Here is a 12933-nt window from a genome sequence, read left to right on the forward strand (position 1 = left end):
CTTTCCCTGTCTCAGCAGGCCTAAAGGAGGTAATAGCTCCCTGTTGCTACTAGACCCAGAGTACAGTACTGTCTCATGTTCGTTTCCTTAAACCCTGCCCCCATCTTTGCATAGAATCCCTTTGTTTAATGCTCCTGAGATGAACCAGTCTGGGCTTGCCATCTGTAGAGAAAGTGAAGGAAAATGTTCAAGGCCCCTCAGGTGTTCAGAATCTTGCTGAGCATTTGATGTAAATGTGCACGTATGCCCAGGTGTTCCTTGGTTATTGTCTAATGTAATTGCGCATGTGCACCCAGGTGTCCTGGGTTATGGACTTAAGTATAAAGGATGAGTGGCCCTGATCCACAGGGCCCTCCACCCCTGGGAGGCCCCCGGGGGAGCTGCTACTGCTGCTGGAGGCTGTTGCCGCAAGCTGTTGCTACTAGTGCCCCCGGGATGCCCTGAGAGACCACTGCCACTGCTGCTGGATCTGCTGTAAACTGCTGCTACTGCTGAGGACTGAGCTTATGTCATCTGCCAGTGGCTCCTGGGATCTTTCCCAATTACTTAGTGTGGACCTGCTTGTGAGACAATTAGCATAGCTATTGCCCTAACCAGACAACATCTCTTTCCTGTCAGGACCTGAATCATACACCTCGCGTGCAGAGAGAATATAATACACCTACAAGTGGGCCTTTCTTAGATCCTTAAAAATTAGCAAAGGCCAGAATAGAAACCATTTTCTATCCATTCCTCTGAGTAACTCACCCGTTCCTGTGTGACATTTTAATAGCTCTAAATTACTTCATAAATAGGTACATACATTCTTGCAACCAATCCTACTTAGGAAGTCGGTGATAATCAGTAGTAGTATCACAACACACAGGTGTGGGTTCTCACAATATGTTCACTTCATTTCACTCACAATCAGCATCACTTGGGACCTTGTTAAATGTAAATTTTGAGTCATGCCCCAGACCTGCTGAAGCAGTAATTTTGGGGGTGGGGCTAGCAATCTGTGTTTTAACAAGCCTTCCAGAGAATTCTAATGCATGCTGAATCTGAAAACCACATGGTTATATACACATTTTATTTTTTTATATATATTTGTTAAATTTTTATTGAATCAAAATTGATTATACAAATTTTGGGGGTTCAATGTTGAGATATGTTGATCAAATCAATATTACTAGTACATATATTGTTACAAATAGTAATTATTATTTATGCCCCTTGTCTAATCCCTCCCCATCCCCGTTTCCCTCCCCCTTCTAATCACATTAGATTTCTTCTCTCCCTCTGAAAGAGTAATGGGTACTCTGTTGATTAGTTGCCTAGATGATCTGCCCGATGCTGAGAGGTGTGATTAGGTCCCCCAATATTGTCATAGAGGAGAGCTGCTTCCATCACTCTGAAATGGGCTCTGTGGAGGGAGACATCCTCCTCCTTTCTTTATCTCTGCTGGTGACTCTCCTTGTGTCAATACACTCCAGTGGCTGGTGGACCATCTGCACGGTAGTTGTGGTGTCTAGCCACCTTCGCAGCAGCCATGGTTATCATGGTGGCTGTGGTGGGCCACCCACATGGAGGAGATGTTTTCAGCATGCTCCTTGGTGCTGGTGGTGTGCCTGATTGTGGAGAGTGTCCGATCCCCAGCTCCATATCCCAGGTCCCTGAGTGGGTCTTGATGTGATGGCATGGTGTGCCTGGTTGTGGGAGGGGGGTCTGGCCACTGGCTCCATACTCTGGGTCCCTGGGCAGGCCCTGAGGCATTGGCACAGGGTGCTTGGTTGTGGGGGGGGGGGTCTGGTCCCCTTCTTCATGCCCTGGGTCCCCGGATAGGCCCTGAGGCACTGGCATGGTGAGCTGGTTGTGGGATGGGGGTCCAGTCCCCTCCATGCCCCAGGGGTCCGGTCCCCTTCTCCATGCCCCAGGTCCCTAGGTGGGCCCTGAGGTGCTGGTGCGGTGAGCCTGGTTGTGGGAGGGGGGTCTGGTCCCCAGCTCTATACCCTGGATCCCTGGGCAGGCCCTGAGGCACTGGCCTGGTGAGCCTGGTTATGGGAGGGGGCTCCAGTCTCCTTCTCCATGTCCTGGGTCCCCAGGTGGGCCCCGAGATGCTGGCATGGTGAGCCTGGTTGTGGGAGGGGGGTCCAGTCCCCTTCTCTATGCCTTGGGCCCCCTGACGGGCCTTGAGGCACTGTCACGGTGTGCCTGGTTGTGGGAGGGTCGTCCGGTCCCCGGCTGCTAGCCCTGGGTCCCCAGGTGGGCCCCTAGGCATTGGTGGTATGCCTGTATGTGGGAGTGGGGTCCCATCCCCGGCTCCAATCCTTGGGTTCCTGGCGGGGCCCCAAGGTGCTGGCAGTGTGAGTGGTTGTGGGTGGGGGTCCTGCCCCTGGCTCCATGCCACATGTTCCCTGCTGGGCCCCAAGGCATTGGTGGTGTGCCTGGGCCAGAACTAAGTTTTTGTTCTTTGCTTACTTCTAACACAGGGGATCTTCCTGTGGGAACCAGTACTTGAGCTGTGTGGTTGAGCTAAATTGCTACTTTGCTGCTGTTTCCCTAGGGAAGGCTTTTTGTGCAGCTCAGGGTTTAATGGTTGACCTTATAGGTACTTCTGGCTCTGATACTCGGTGCACCTCGGTTGTGTAGAAACTCTGATCTGGGCCCGAGTTTTTTCATTAAATTGTACCCCATGCAATTCTGCATTCCTGACCAGTCTCCTCTGAGTGGTCCTGCACTGATTGGGTGGCAGATTGGCTGTCCTTGCTGTGTACCAGTGTTCTCCTGGTAGGCCTGTCTCCCACACCACCCATGCTCCAAACACTTCACATGGGACAGGCCCTGTGCTGGTCCTTTGCGATGACTCATCGGCCTCTAAAGGGCTCCCCCTTTTCAGCTGTTCTGGCTCCTAGCTCCTGTGTGAGTCCATGGGAACCCTATTAGTGGTCTTGCTGTTCTGGGGGCCACCAAAGTCCTCTTCTCCCCTGCCGCCTCCAAGTAACTCCATCTAAAGGGCACAGCTGTGGCTTCTGCAGGCTCCTGCTCCATCGGCTCTGGCATTAAAGAGGCCATGGGCCAAAACACTGAGAGCAGTTTTTTCTTTCTCTCATCGTGGTTTTTCCTGACTTCATGAGTCCCATAGGTCTCTCCTCCTCTTCACCTGAGCTCCAGCGGCCCCAGCTTGGCTGATGTTACATTTTTATAGCTGTAAATTCATTGATTTGTGGGAGAGAGTGATGCTGAGGACCATCTGTTCTGCCATCTTGACCGGAACCTCCAACTACTTTCTACATACACATTTTAATGTAAGAAACCCCATCCTCCACTCCCTAACTCACTACCCGAATTCAAAGGAAAATGTTTTTATTTTTTCAGTTCAGCCATGCATCAGTACATCAGAATGACCCATGGAGCTTATTCAAAATTCCATTGCCCAGGCCCCACACTAGACTCATGGCATTAGAATCTCTGGGGAAGCATCTCAAGTTTGAGAGCTTCTAATTACTCCCATCAGCTCAAAATGGTGAGAAATCACACCTAGAATAGATAACAACCTGAAGGAAGAATGCGCATCACCTGAGCTTGTGAGCTGTAAGGAAAGGGGGCTACCTTTGGACCTGACTTTGGGTTGTTGCTTATTTGGAACAGGGAGAGAGGCTTTTCTATTGTATACAGCTGGATCGTGTTTGTGGCAACTTTGGATGTAGGCAAGGATAGAATGCTTGATCTATGCTTTGAGGTGCCTGCCCACCCATATCTCTCTTTCTGAGACTGTTTCCATCCATAGCTTTAGCTAAGCAGCCATGTGATACAGTTACCCCAGGCCACACACAATTGCATCCAACCCAATTCATTGGCTGGGTAGCAACCAATCAGATTCCTCTCTCAAAAATGTGTAGTAAGGCTTGCTACTCACATTGTGGTCAGCTGATCAGCAGCGTCAGGGAATTACCTGAGAGCTTCTCAAAAATTAGATTCTCTGGATCACCTAGACCTACTGAATTAGAATCTGTGTTCTAACAAGATCTGCAGGTAATTTATATGCAGATTAACATTCGAGAAATACTACCTTAAGAAACAGACATCTTAGCTAGTCAGCAGTGGGCACTTTAACCCTATCCAGAATTGGTGGTCATTTATGATCATACAAAGGTATGATGGCTTGCTAAAGTAAGCCAAGAGAACCTACCTGCTGAGGAAATTTGGATATTTGGGAAGATAAGAAGAAACAAGCGGAAACTAGGTACATGGAGAAGCAGAAGAAATAGCATGGGTTCTTGCATTTTCTGTATCAAGCTCTCTGAGGGCAGGCTTTCCTTCATTTTTTGATCTTGGATGTTCAGGTGATTTCTGGTTGTATCCTTACAATAAATCTTCCTCTTAAGCTAGCTTGAACGAGTGTCTGTTTTTTGCAAGAAATAACTTGCAAGGAGATAAATTAAATCATGTCTAAAAGAAAATTAAAGTGAATATTTTGAGTCATTTTTCAGACCCTGTGCAGATTACTTATTTATGGGTAAATTGACTTTTCTTTCCTATTTTTAAAAAAGTAATATATATAGTCACTATAAAAATTTAAAATATTTCAGACAGCAGTAAATTGGGACGGGGAATAGTTTTCTTCCCCAGGATCCCTGTTCCTATTCCTCAGAGGTAACCACTTAACAGTTTCCTGTATAACCTTTAATAATTTTTTATGCACCTGTAAAGTTTCTTTTTTTTTTTTTTAATTTTATTTTGTCGATATACATTGTAGCTGATTAATGCTCCCCATCACCGAAACCTCCCTCCCTTCTCCCTCCCCCCCTCCCCCCCAACCATGTCCTTTCTGTTTGTTTGTTGTATCAACTTCAAATAATTGTGGTTGTTATATCTTCTTCCCCCCCCCCCGGTTTGTGTGTGTATGTGTGTATGTGTGTGTGTGAATTTATATATTAATTTTTAGCTCCCACCAATAAGTGAGAACATGTGGTATTTCTCTTTCTCTGCCTGACTTGTTTCACTTAATATAATTCTCTCGAGGTCCATCCATGTTGTTGCAAATGGCAGTATTTCATTCGTTTTTATAGCTGAGTAGTATTCCATTGTGTAGATGTACCACATTTTCCGTATCCACTCATCTGATGATGGGCATTTGGGCTGGTTCCAACTCTTGGCTATTGTAAAGAGTGCTGCGATGAACATTGGGGAACAGGTATACCTTCAACTTGATGACTTCCATTCCTCTGGGTATATTCCCAACAGTGGGATGGCTGGGTCGTATGGTAGATCTATTTGCAATTGTTTAAGGAACCTCCATACCATTTTCCATAGAGGCTGCACCATTTTGCAGTCCCACCAACAATGTATGAGAGTTCCTTTTTCTCCGCAGCCTCGCCAGCATTTATCGTTCATAGTCTTTTGGATTTTAGCCATCCTAACTGGGGTTAGATGGTATCTCAATGTGGTTTTGATTTGCATTTCCCGGATGCTGAGTGATGTTGAGCATTTTTTCATATGTCTGTTGGCCATTTGTATATCTTCCTTAGAGAAATGCCTACTTAGCTCTTTTGCCCATTTTTTAATTGGGTTGCTTGTTTTCTTCTTGTAAAGTTGTTTGAGTTCCTTATATATTCCGGATATTAATCCTTTGTCAGATGTATATTTTGCAAATATTTTCTCCCACTCTGTTGGTTGTCTTTTAACTCTTTTAATTGTTTCTTTTGCTGTGCAGAAGCTTTTTAGTTTGATATAATCCCATTTGTTTATTTTTCCTTTGGTTGCCCGTGCTTTTGGGGTCGTATTCATGAAGTCTGTGCCCAGTCCTATTTCCTGAAGTGTTTCCCCTATGTTTTCTTTAAGAAGTTTTATTGTCTCAGGGTGTATATTTAAATCCTTAATCCATTTTGAGTTGATTTTAGTACACGGTGAGAGGTATGGATCTAGTTTCATTCTCCTGCATATCGATATCCAGTTATCCCAGCACCACTTGCTGAAGAGGCAGTCCCTTCCCCAGTGAATAGGCTTGGTGCCTTTGTCAAAGATCAGATGGCAGTAAGTGTGTGGGTTGATTTCTGGATTCTCTATTCTATTCCATTGGTCAGTGTGTCTGTTTTTATGCCAGTACCATACTGTTTTGGTTATTATAGCTTTGTAGTATAGCTTAAAGTCAGGTAGTGTTATGCCTCCAGCTTTATTTTTTTTGCTGAGCATTGCTTTGGCTATTCGTGGTCTTTTATTGTTCCATATAAATGTCTGAATAGTTTTTTCCATTTCTGAGAAAAATGTCTTTGGAATTTTGATGGGGATTGCATTGAATTTGTATATCACTTTGGGTAGTATGGACATTTTCACTATGTTGATTCTTCCAATCCAAGAGCATGGAATATCTTTCCATCTTCTTGTATCCTCTCTAATTTCTCTCAGCAGTGGTTTGTAGTTCTCATTATAGAGATTTTTCACCTCCTTGGTTAACTCAATTCCTAAGTATTTTATTTTTTTGGTGGCTATTGTAAATGGGCAGGCTTTCTTGATTTCTCCTTCTGCATGTTCACTATTGGAGAAAAGAAATGCTACTGATTTTTGTGTGTTGATTTTGTATCCTGCTACTGTGCTGAAATCATTTATCAATTCCAACAGTTTTTTTGTAGAGGTTTTAGGCTGTTTGATATATAGGATCATGTCATCTGCAAACAGGGACAGTTTGACTTCATCTTTTCCAATCTGGATGCCCTTTATTTCCTTCTCTTCTCTGATTGCTCTGGCTAGTACTTCCAACACTATGTTGAATAGGAGTGGTGAGAGTGGGCATCCTTGTCTAGTGCCTGTTCTTAAAGGAAAAGCTTTCAGCTTTTCCCCATTCAGGATGATATTGGCAGTGGGTTTGTCATATATGGCTTTAATTATGTTGAGATACTTTCCCTCTATACCTAACTTATAGAGGGTCTTTGTCATGAATGAGTGCTGAACTTTATCAAATGCTTTTTCAGCATCTATAGAGATGATCATATGGTCCTTGTGTTTGAGTTTATTAATATGGTGTATCACATTTATTGATTTGCGTATGTTGAACCAACCTTGCAACCCTGGGATGAATCCCACTTGATCGTAATGAATAATTTTTCGTATGTGTTGCTGTATTCTGTTTGCTAGTATTTTAGTGAGGATTTTTGCATCTATATTCATCAAGGATATCGGCCTGTAGTTTTCTTTTTTGGTTATATCTTTACCTGGTTTTGGTATCAGGATGATGTTTGCTTCATAGAATGAGTTTGGGAGATTTGCGTCCGTTTCAATCTTTTGGAATAGTTTGTAAAGAATCGGTGTCAATTCCTCTTTGAATGTTTGGTAAAATTCTGCTGTGAATCCATCTGGTCCTGGGCTTTTCTTTGTTGGGAGCCTTCTGATAACAGCTTCAATCTCCTTTATTGTTATTGGTCTGTTCAAATTTTCTACGTCTTCACGGTTCAGTTTTGGGAGCTTGTGTGTGTCCAGAAATTTATCCATTTCCTCCAGATTTTCAAATTTGTTGGCATATAGTTGTTTATAGTAGTCTCGAATGATTCCTTGTATTTCAGATGAATCAGTTGTAATATCGCCTTTTTCATTTCTAATTTTTGTTATTTGAGTCTTCTCTCTTCTTTTTTTTGTTAGCCATGCTAATGGTTTGTCAATTTTATTTATCTTTTCAAAAAACCAACTTTTTGATTCGTTGATCTTTTGAATTGTTTTTTGGTTTTCAATTTCATTCAGTTCTGCTCTGATCTTAATGATTTCTTTCCGTCTGCTAACTTTAGGATTGGATTGTTCTTGTTTTTCTAGTTCTTTAAGGTGAAGTGTTAGATTGTTCACTTGCCATCTTTCCATTCTTCTGAAGTGAGCATTTAATGCAATAAATTTTCCCCTCAATACTGCTTTTGCAGTATCCCACAGGTTTTGGTATGATGTATCATTGTTTTCATTAGTTTCAATAAACTTTTTGATTTCCTGCTTGATTTCTTCTTGGACCCATATGTCATTAAGTAGAATGCTGTTTAATTTCCATGTGTTTGTATAGTTTCCAGAGTTTTGTTTGTTATTAATTTCTAGTTTTAATCCACTGTGGTCTGAGAAGATACATGGGATAATTCCAATTTTTTTGAATTTATTGAGACTTGATTTGTGACCTAATATGTGATCTATCTTGGAGAATGATCCATGTGCTGATGAGAAGAATGAATATTCTGAGGTTGTTGGGTGGAATGTTCTGTAGATATCTGCCAATTCCAATTGGTCTAGAGTCTTGTTTAGATCTTGTGTTTCTCTACTGATTCTTTGCCTAGATGATCTGTCTAATATTGACAGTGGAGTGTTCAGGTCCCCTGCTATTATGGTATTAGTGTCTATTTCCTTCTTTAGGTCTAATAGAGTTTGTTTTATAAATCTGGCTGCTCCAACATTGGGTGCGTACATATTTATGATTGTTATGTCTTCTTGATGGATCAGTCCTTTTATCATTAAGTAGTGTCCCTCATTGTCTCTTTTTATGGTTTTTAGTTTAAAGTCTCTTTTGTCAGATATAAGAATAGCCACTCCAGCTCGTTTTTCTTTTCTGTTTGCATGGTAAATCTTTTTCCATCCTTTCACTCTTAGTCTGTGTGCATCTTTATGGGTGAGGTGGGTCTCTTGTAGGCAGCATATAGTTGGGTCCTGCTTTTTGATCCAGTCAGCCAGTCTGTGTCTTTTAATTGGGGAATTTAAGCCTTTAACATTAAGAGTTGTTATTGAAAGGTGTTGATTTATTCCTAGCATTTTATTGGTTGTTTGGTTGTCTTAGGTGTCTTTTGTTCCTTACTTTCTGATTTACTGTTTGGTTTCTTTGTTTGTTGGTTCCTTAGGTTGTAGATAGTGTTTTTGTTAGCTTGTTTTCTCTTCACGAATGCCATTTTTATTGTACTAGCGGGTTTAGATTTTTCTTAGGTTTTTATGGCAGTGGTAGTTATTTTTCAGGAACCAAACCCAGTACTCCCTTGAGGATTTCTTGTAAGGGTGGTCTTGTGGTAGTGAACTCCCGCAGTTTTTGTTTGTCTGAGAAATATACTATTTGCCCCTCATTTCGGAAGGATAGCCTTGCAGGGTAGAGTATTCTTGGCTGGCAATCTTTGTCTTTTAGTATTTTGAAAATATCATCCCATTCCTTTCTAGCTTTTAGGGTTTGTGATGAAAAGTCTGATGTTAACCTGATTGGGGCTCCCTTATAGGTGATTTGACGCTTCTCTCTTGCAGCTTTTAAGATTCTCTCTTTGTCTCTGAGTTTTGCCAATTTGACTATGACATGTCTTGGAGAAGGCCTTTTTGGGTTGAATACATTTGGAGATCGTTGAGCTTCCTGGATCTGAAGATCTGTGATTTTTCCTATACCTGGGAAGTTTTCTGCCACTATTTTGTTGAATATGTTTTCAATGGAATCTCCATTTTCCTCCCCTTCTGGAATACCCATGACTCGGATATTTGAGCGCTTGAGGTTGTCTGATATCTCTCTCAGATTTTCTTCCATGTCCTTGATTCTTTTTTCTTTCTTTTTGTCTGCTTGTGTTATTTCAAACAGCCCATCTTCAAGTTCAGAGGTTCTCTCTTCAACTTCGACAAGCCTGCTGGTTAAACTCTCCGTTGTGTTTTTTATTTCGCTGAATAACTTCTTCAGTTCAGCAAGTTCTGCTACATTTTTTTTCAGGACATTGATTTCCTTGTATATTTCCTCTTTCAGATCCTGTATACTTTTCCTTATTTCATCATGATGTCTAGCTGAGTTTTCTTGTATCTCATTCAGTTTCCTTAGAATTATCACTCGAAATTCCTTGTCAGTTATTTCAAGGGCTTCTTGTTCTATAGGATCTAGAGTATGAGATTTATTAACTTTTGGTGGTGTACTTTCTTGATTTTTTGTATTTCTGGTGTCTTTTTTTTGGTGTTTATTCATTGTGGCAGGGGGTTTCACAGTCCACCGGTTTAAGACTAATGACTAACTAGGATGTTGCTGTGGTTGCCAATTTGGTATGGCTCCCACCGTGACTGCTCAGTTGGCCTCTAGTGTCTTGTGTGTGTGGTTGCCTCGGGTCTTGGGCTTCTCCGGGGATCCACCTTTCTGGTCAGCTTGTACTCTGCTGGGCTGGTGGATCACGTACCACAGGGTGTGTGATCTCTGTTGAGCTTTCACTTTCTGTACAGGACTTCTCCCCTTTCCGTGTGCTCTGGCCCAGGCTGTTAGATCGTGCAGTGGCGACCCCACCGGGTGTGTGGTTTCTGTCGAATCTCCGCCTCCCTGGCCGCACGTCTCCCCACTCTGTGCGCACTGTGCTGGGCTGGGGCGTGTCTTCTGCACCCCTCGTCTATCAGCTGGGCCTTCAAGACCCTGCTCAGCACCGCCTCGCCCAGGAAGTCTACCAGGTTTCTGCTAGGCACAGACGACCGGTCTCTCTGGGTGCCTTTGTAGCACTGTGTAGATCTTTCTCGGGTCTTGTTCACCTTTGTATCCCCCCGGTATAAACCGAGTCTAGTGCCCGCCTGCAGCCTGCTCTCCGGCAGGTTCAAGCGGACCTGGGAACTCTCCTACCACACTATTCCCAACCAGAAATTCGTTAGGCTTTTTTCCAAACTGGTGGTCGCAGAGATGGTATCTGCCTCCCAGTAACAGGAAGTTTACCGGGGCTTGAGTCCAGGGTGTGGTGGAGTGACAGTCGGCCCGCCCGTACTTCCTAGCCCTCCCAAAACTGGTCGGGACTCCCCACACCCCCAGCCCCGCCTGAGAACCGTGGAGGGAGTGGGAGAGGAGGTTGGCCCGCAGGGTCCGGAAAGCCCCGCGCCAGGCCAAGCAAATGGGCTCAGTGATGGCCGAGCAGGGCGGAGCTGCCCGCACCTGGGAAAATGGAGGCAGCACCGGGGCAGTTAGTGGCCTGGTGGTGCAGGCGGGGAGCCGCGTGGGCATCCACCCCCCGAACAGAGCTGTGCCAGGGATCACTCACAGTGCTGTGCCAGGTCGGGCGCTCGCTCTGTCTCTGGTTTGTTGCCTTCCGTGTTCTCGGCGCTGCCGCCTGGGGCTGTTCAGTCGCAGCGCCGCTCGGGCGCTCCCAGGAGTCTTCTTTGATGCCGGCCTGAAACCCCGAATCCTGGATAGGGCAGCTGGCCGCCTTCAGTGCGGCCCCAGCCTCCGGGGTCCTGGCTGCATCCACAGCAGCCCTGGCGCCGTGTTCCCTGTTTCAAGACTCGCTTTTGCAGCTAAGAATCAGTTCTTTTCCTGCTCCACACTTCAAAGCTGTTGCCTGTAAATGAGGCAGCCTCTCCTGCCGGGGGCAAAGTGGCGTTGAGCCCCCACGACCGGCCAGCAGCAGCAGTCCTCCCTTAAGAGATGGCCAGAGGAAGGTCCACAAGTTTCCCGGCTGCCTGAGGCCCAGTGGCCACCTTTTCCACCTCAGCTACTCCGCGCCAGCCGCCGCAGCCGCCGCCATCTTGAAACTCTAAAGTTTCTTTTTTAGCACCAATAAAAGAACAGAAAGCAGATCATCTTATTATCATCAGTACACCCGGAAGGACACACTTAATAACATCTAACACTTGTTTAACTCAGAACTTTAAAAAATGCCCTTCTATAGCTTTATTTTTAATAGTTCTTGGAGGCAGGCAGTAGGACAAGCATTATTACTTTCACTGATTTAATGTATGAATACACGGAAGTTTAAAGTCAAGCCCTTGGTTCTCGTTGAGGTTCATTAAGTAAATAGTTATGTAAAAGTTTCTGCTGTATTTGCTTTAAAATAATTGAGGACATTATCCATTAAGTCACATGTAGGGATGTTATTTATGAATTCAAAACCATCACCTCTGAGAAACTGGAAGACTTCTTCCTTTCTGAACTAAAGGCGGGATCACTGATCACGTGTTTTACTTTCTGCCTTGACTGCCAGGGTGCTCCAAGCCAAACCAGAAGTTCAACCACAGAAACTGATTTTTCTAGCAGGCATATTTTTGCTCTTTTCCTTGACCATGAGCTACTATTTCTATGTCCCTATTTCACTGTATTTTATTGTTAATATCTTTTTAATTGTTAATATCTTTTTATTGTTAATATCTTTTGGGGGAAAGCAAGGCCCCAATGAAGACCGACCTAAATTTACTGAGATATTTGATGGCAGAGTGGGAACTGAGATTGCAGTTTCCCCCAGTTTTAGTTCTCTTCCATGTGAGTTGAGTGGCAAGCTTTTCCCCCCTTAACCATGGAACATGTATCTGGTTTTTTTTGTTTGTTTGTTTTTGTCTTTTTGTGACCGGCTGCACCGCGCTCAGCCAGTGAGCGCACCGGCCATCCTTATATAGAATCCGAACCCGCGGCGGGAGCGCTGCTGTGCTCCCAGCGCCGCACTCTCCTGAGTGCGCCACGGTCGGCCCAACATGTATCTGTTTTTAAAAGTATGGCAATCCTGCAAACATCACAGCTGAATGTTGTTTGACTTGAACGTGTGCTTTAGCCTTTGGAGGCCATCTAGCCTTACTTATGATTTTCAAAGGCAGTTTCTTCACATCTAAGGATCCACAATGCAGTGCTGGATGACTGGGGTTTGCCAGCAGGCACAACAAAAAGATGATGGTTCTACATTTCCGGCTGCACTGAATGGTCCTTTGAAAACGCAGAACACCATTTTTCTGTTAGCTTTCTCCAAATGAATGGCAAATATCTACCTTGAATAAAAACATGTTAAAAAAAAAAAAAGACAAAACACTTTGTTGGGCAGAGGTGAGTCATGTTTTAACAAAGGACCAATGTGAGTCCTGTTTTGTTTTGCTGGTTTTGAAAATTCAGTCATTTTCTCTCAGGTACTTATGAGGATTTAAAATTTTATTTTAAAAAATCAACGAATTTTTCTGTGATGAAATATTGATATGGCTTTTTATTCACCTTTTATAAGAAGGAGAAGAAAGTTATTGGGAAATATTGTGTTTCTC

This window comes from Cynocephalus volans, chromosome 1 (assembly GCF_027409185.1).
Source record: "Cynocephalus volans isolate mCynVol1 chromosome 1, mCynVol1.pri, whole genome shotgun sequence".
Taxonomy (NCBI): Eukaryota; Metazoa; Chordata; class Mammalia; order Dermoptera; family Cynocephalidae; genus Cynocephalus; species Cynocephalus volans.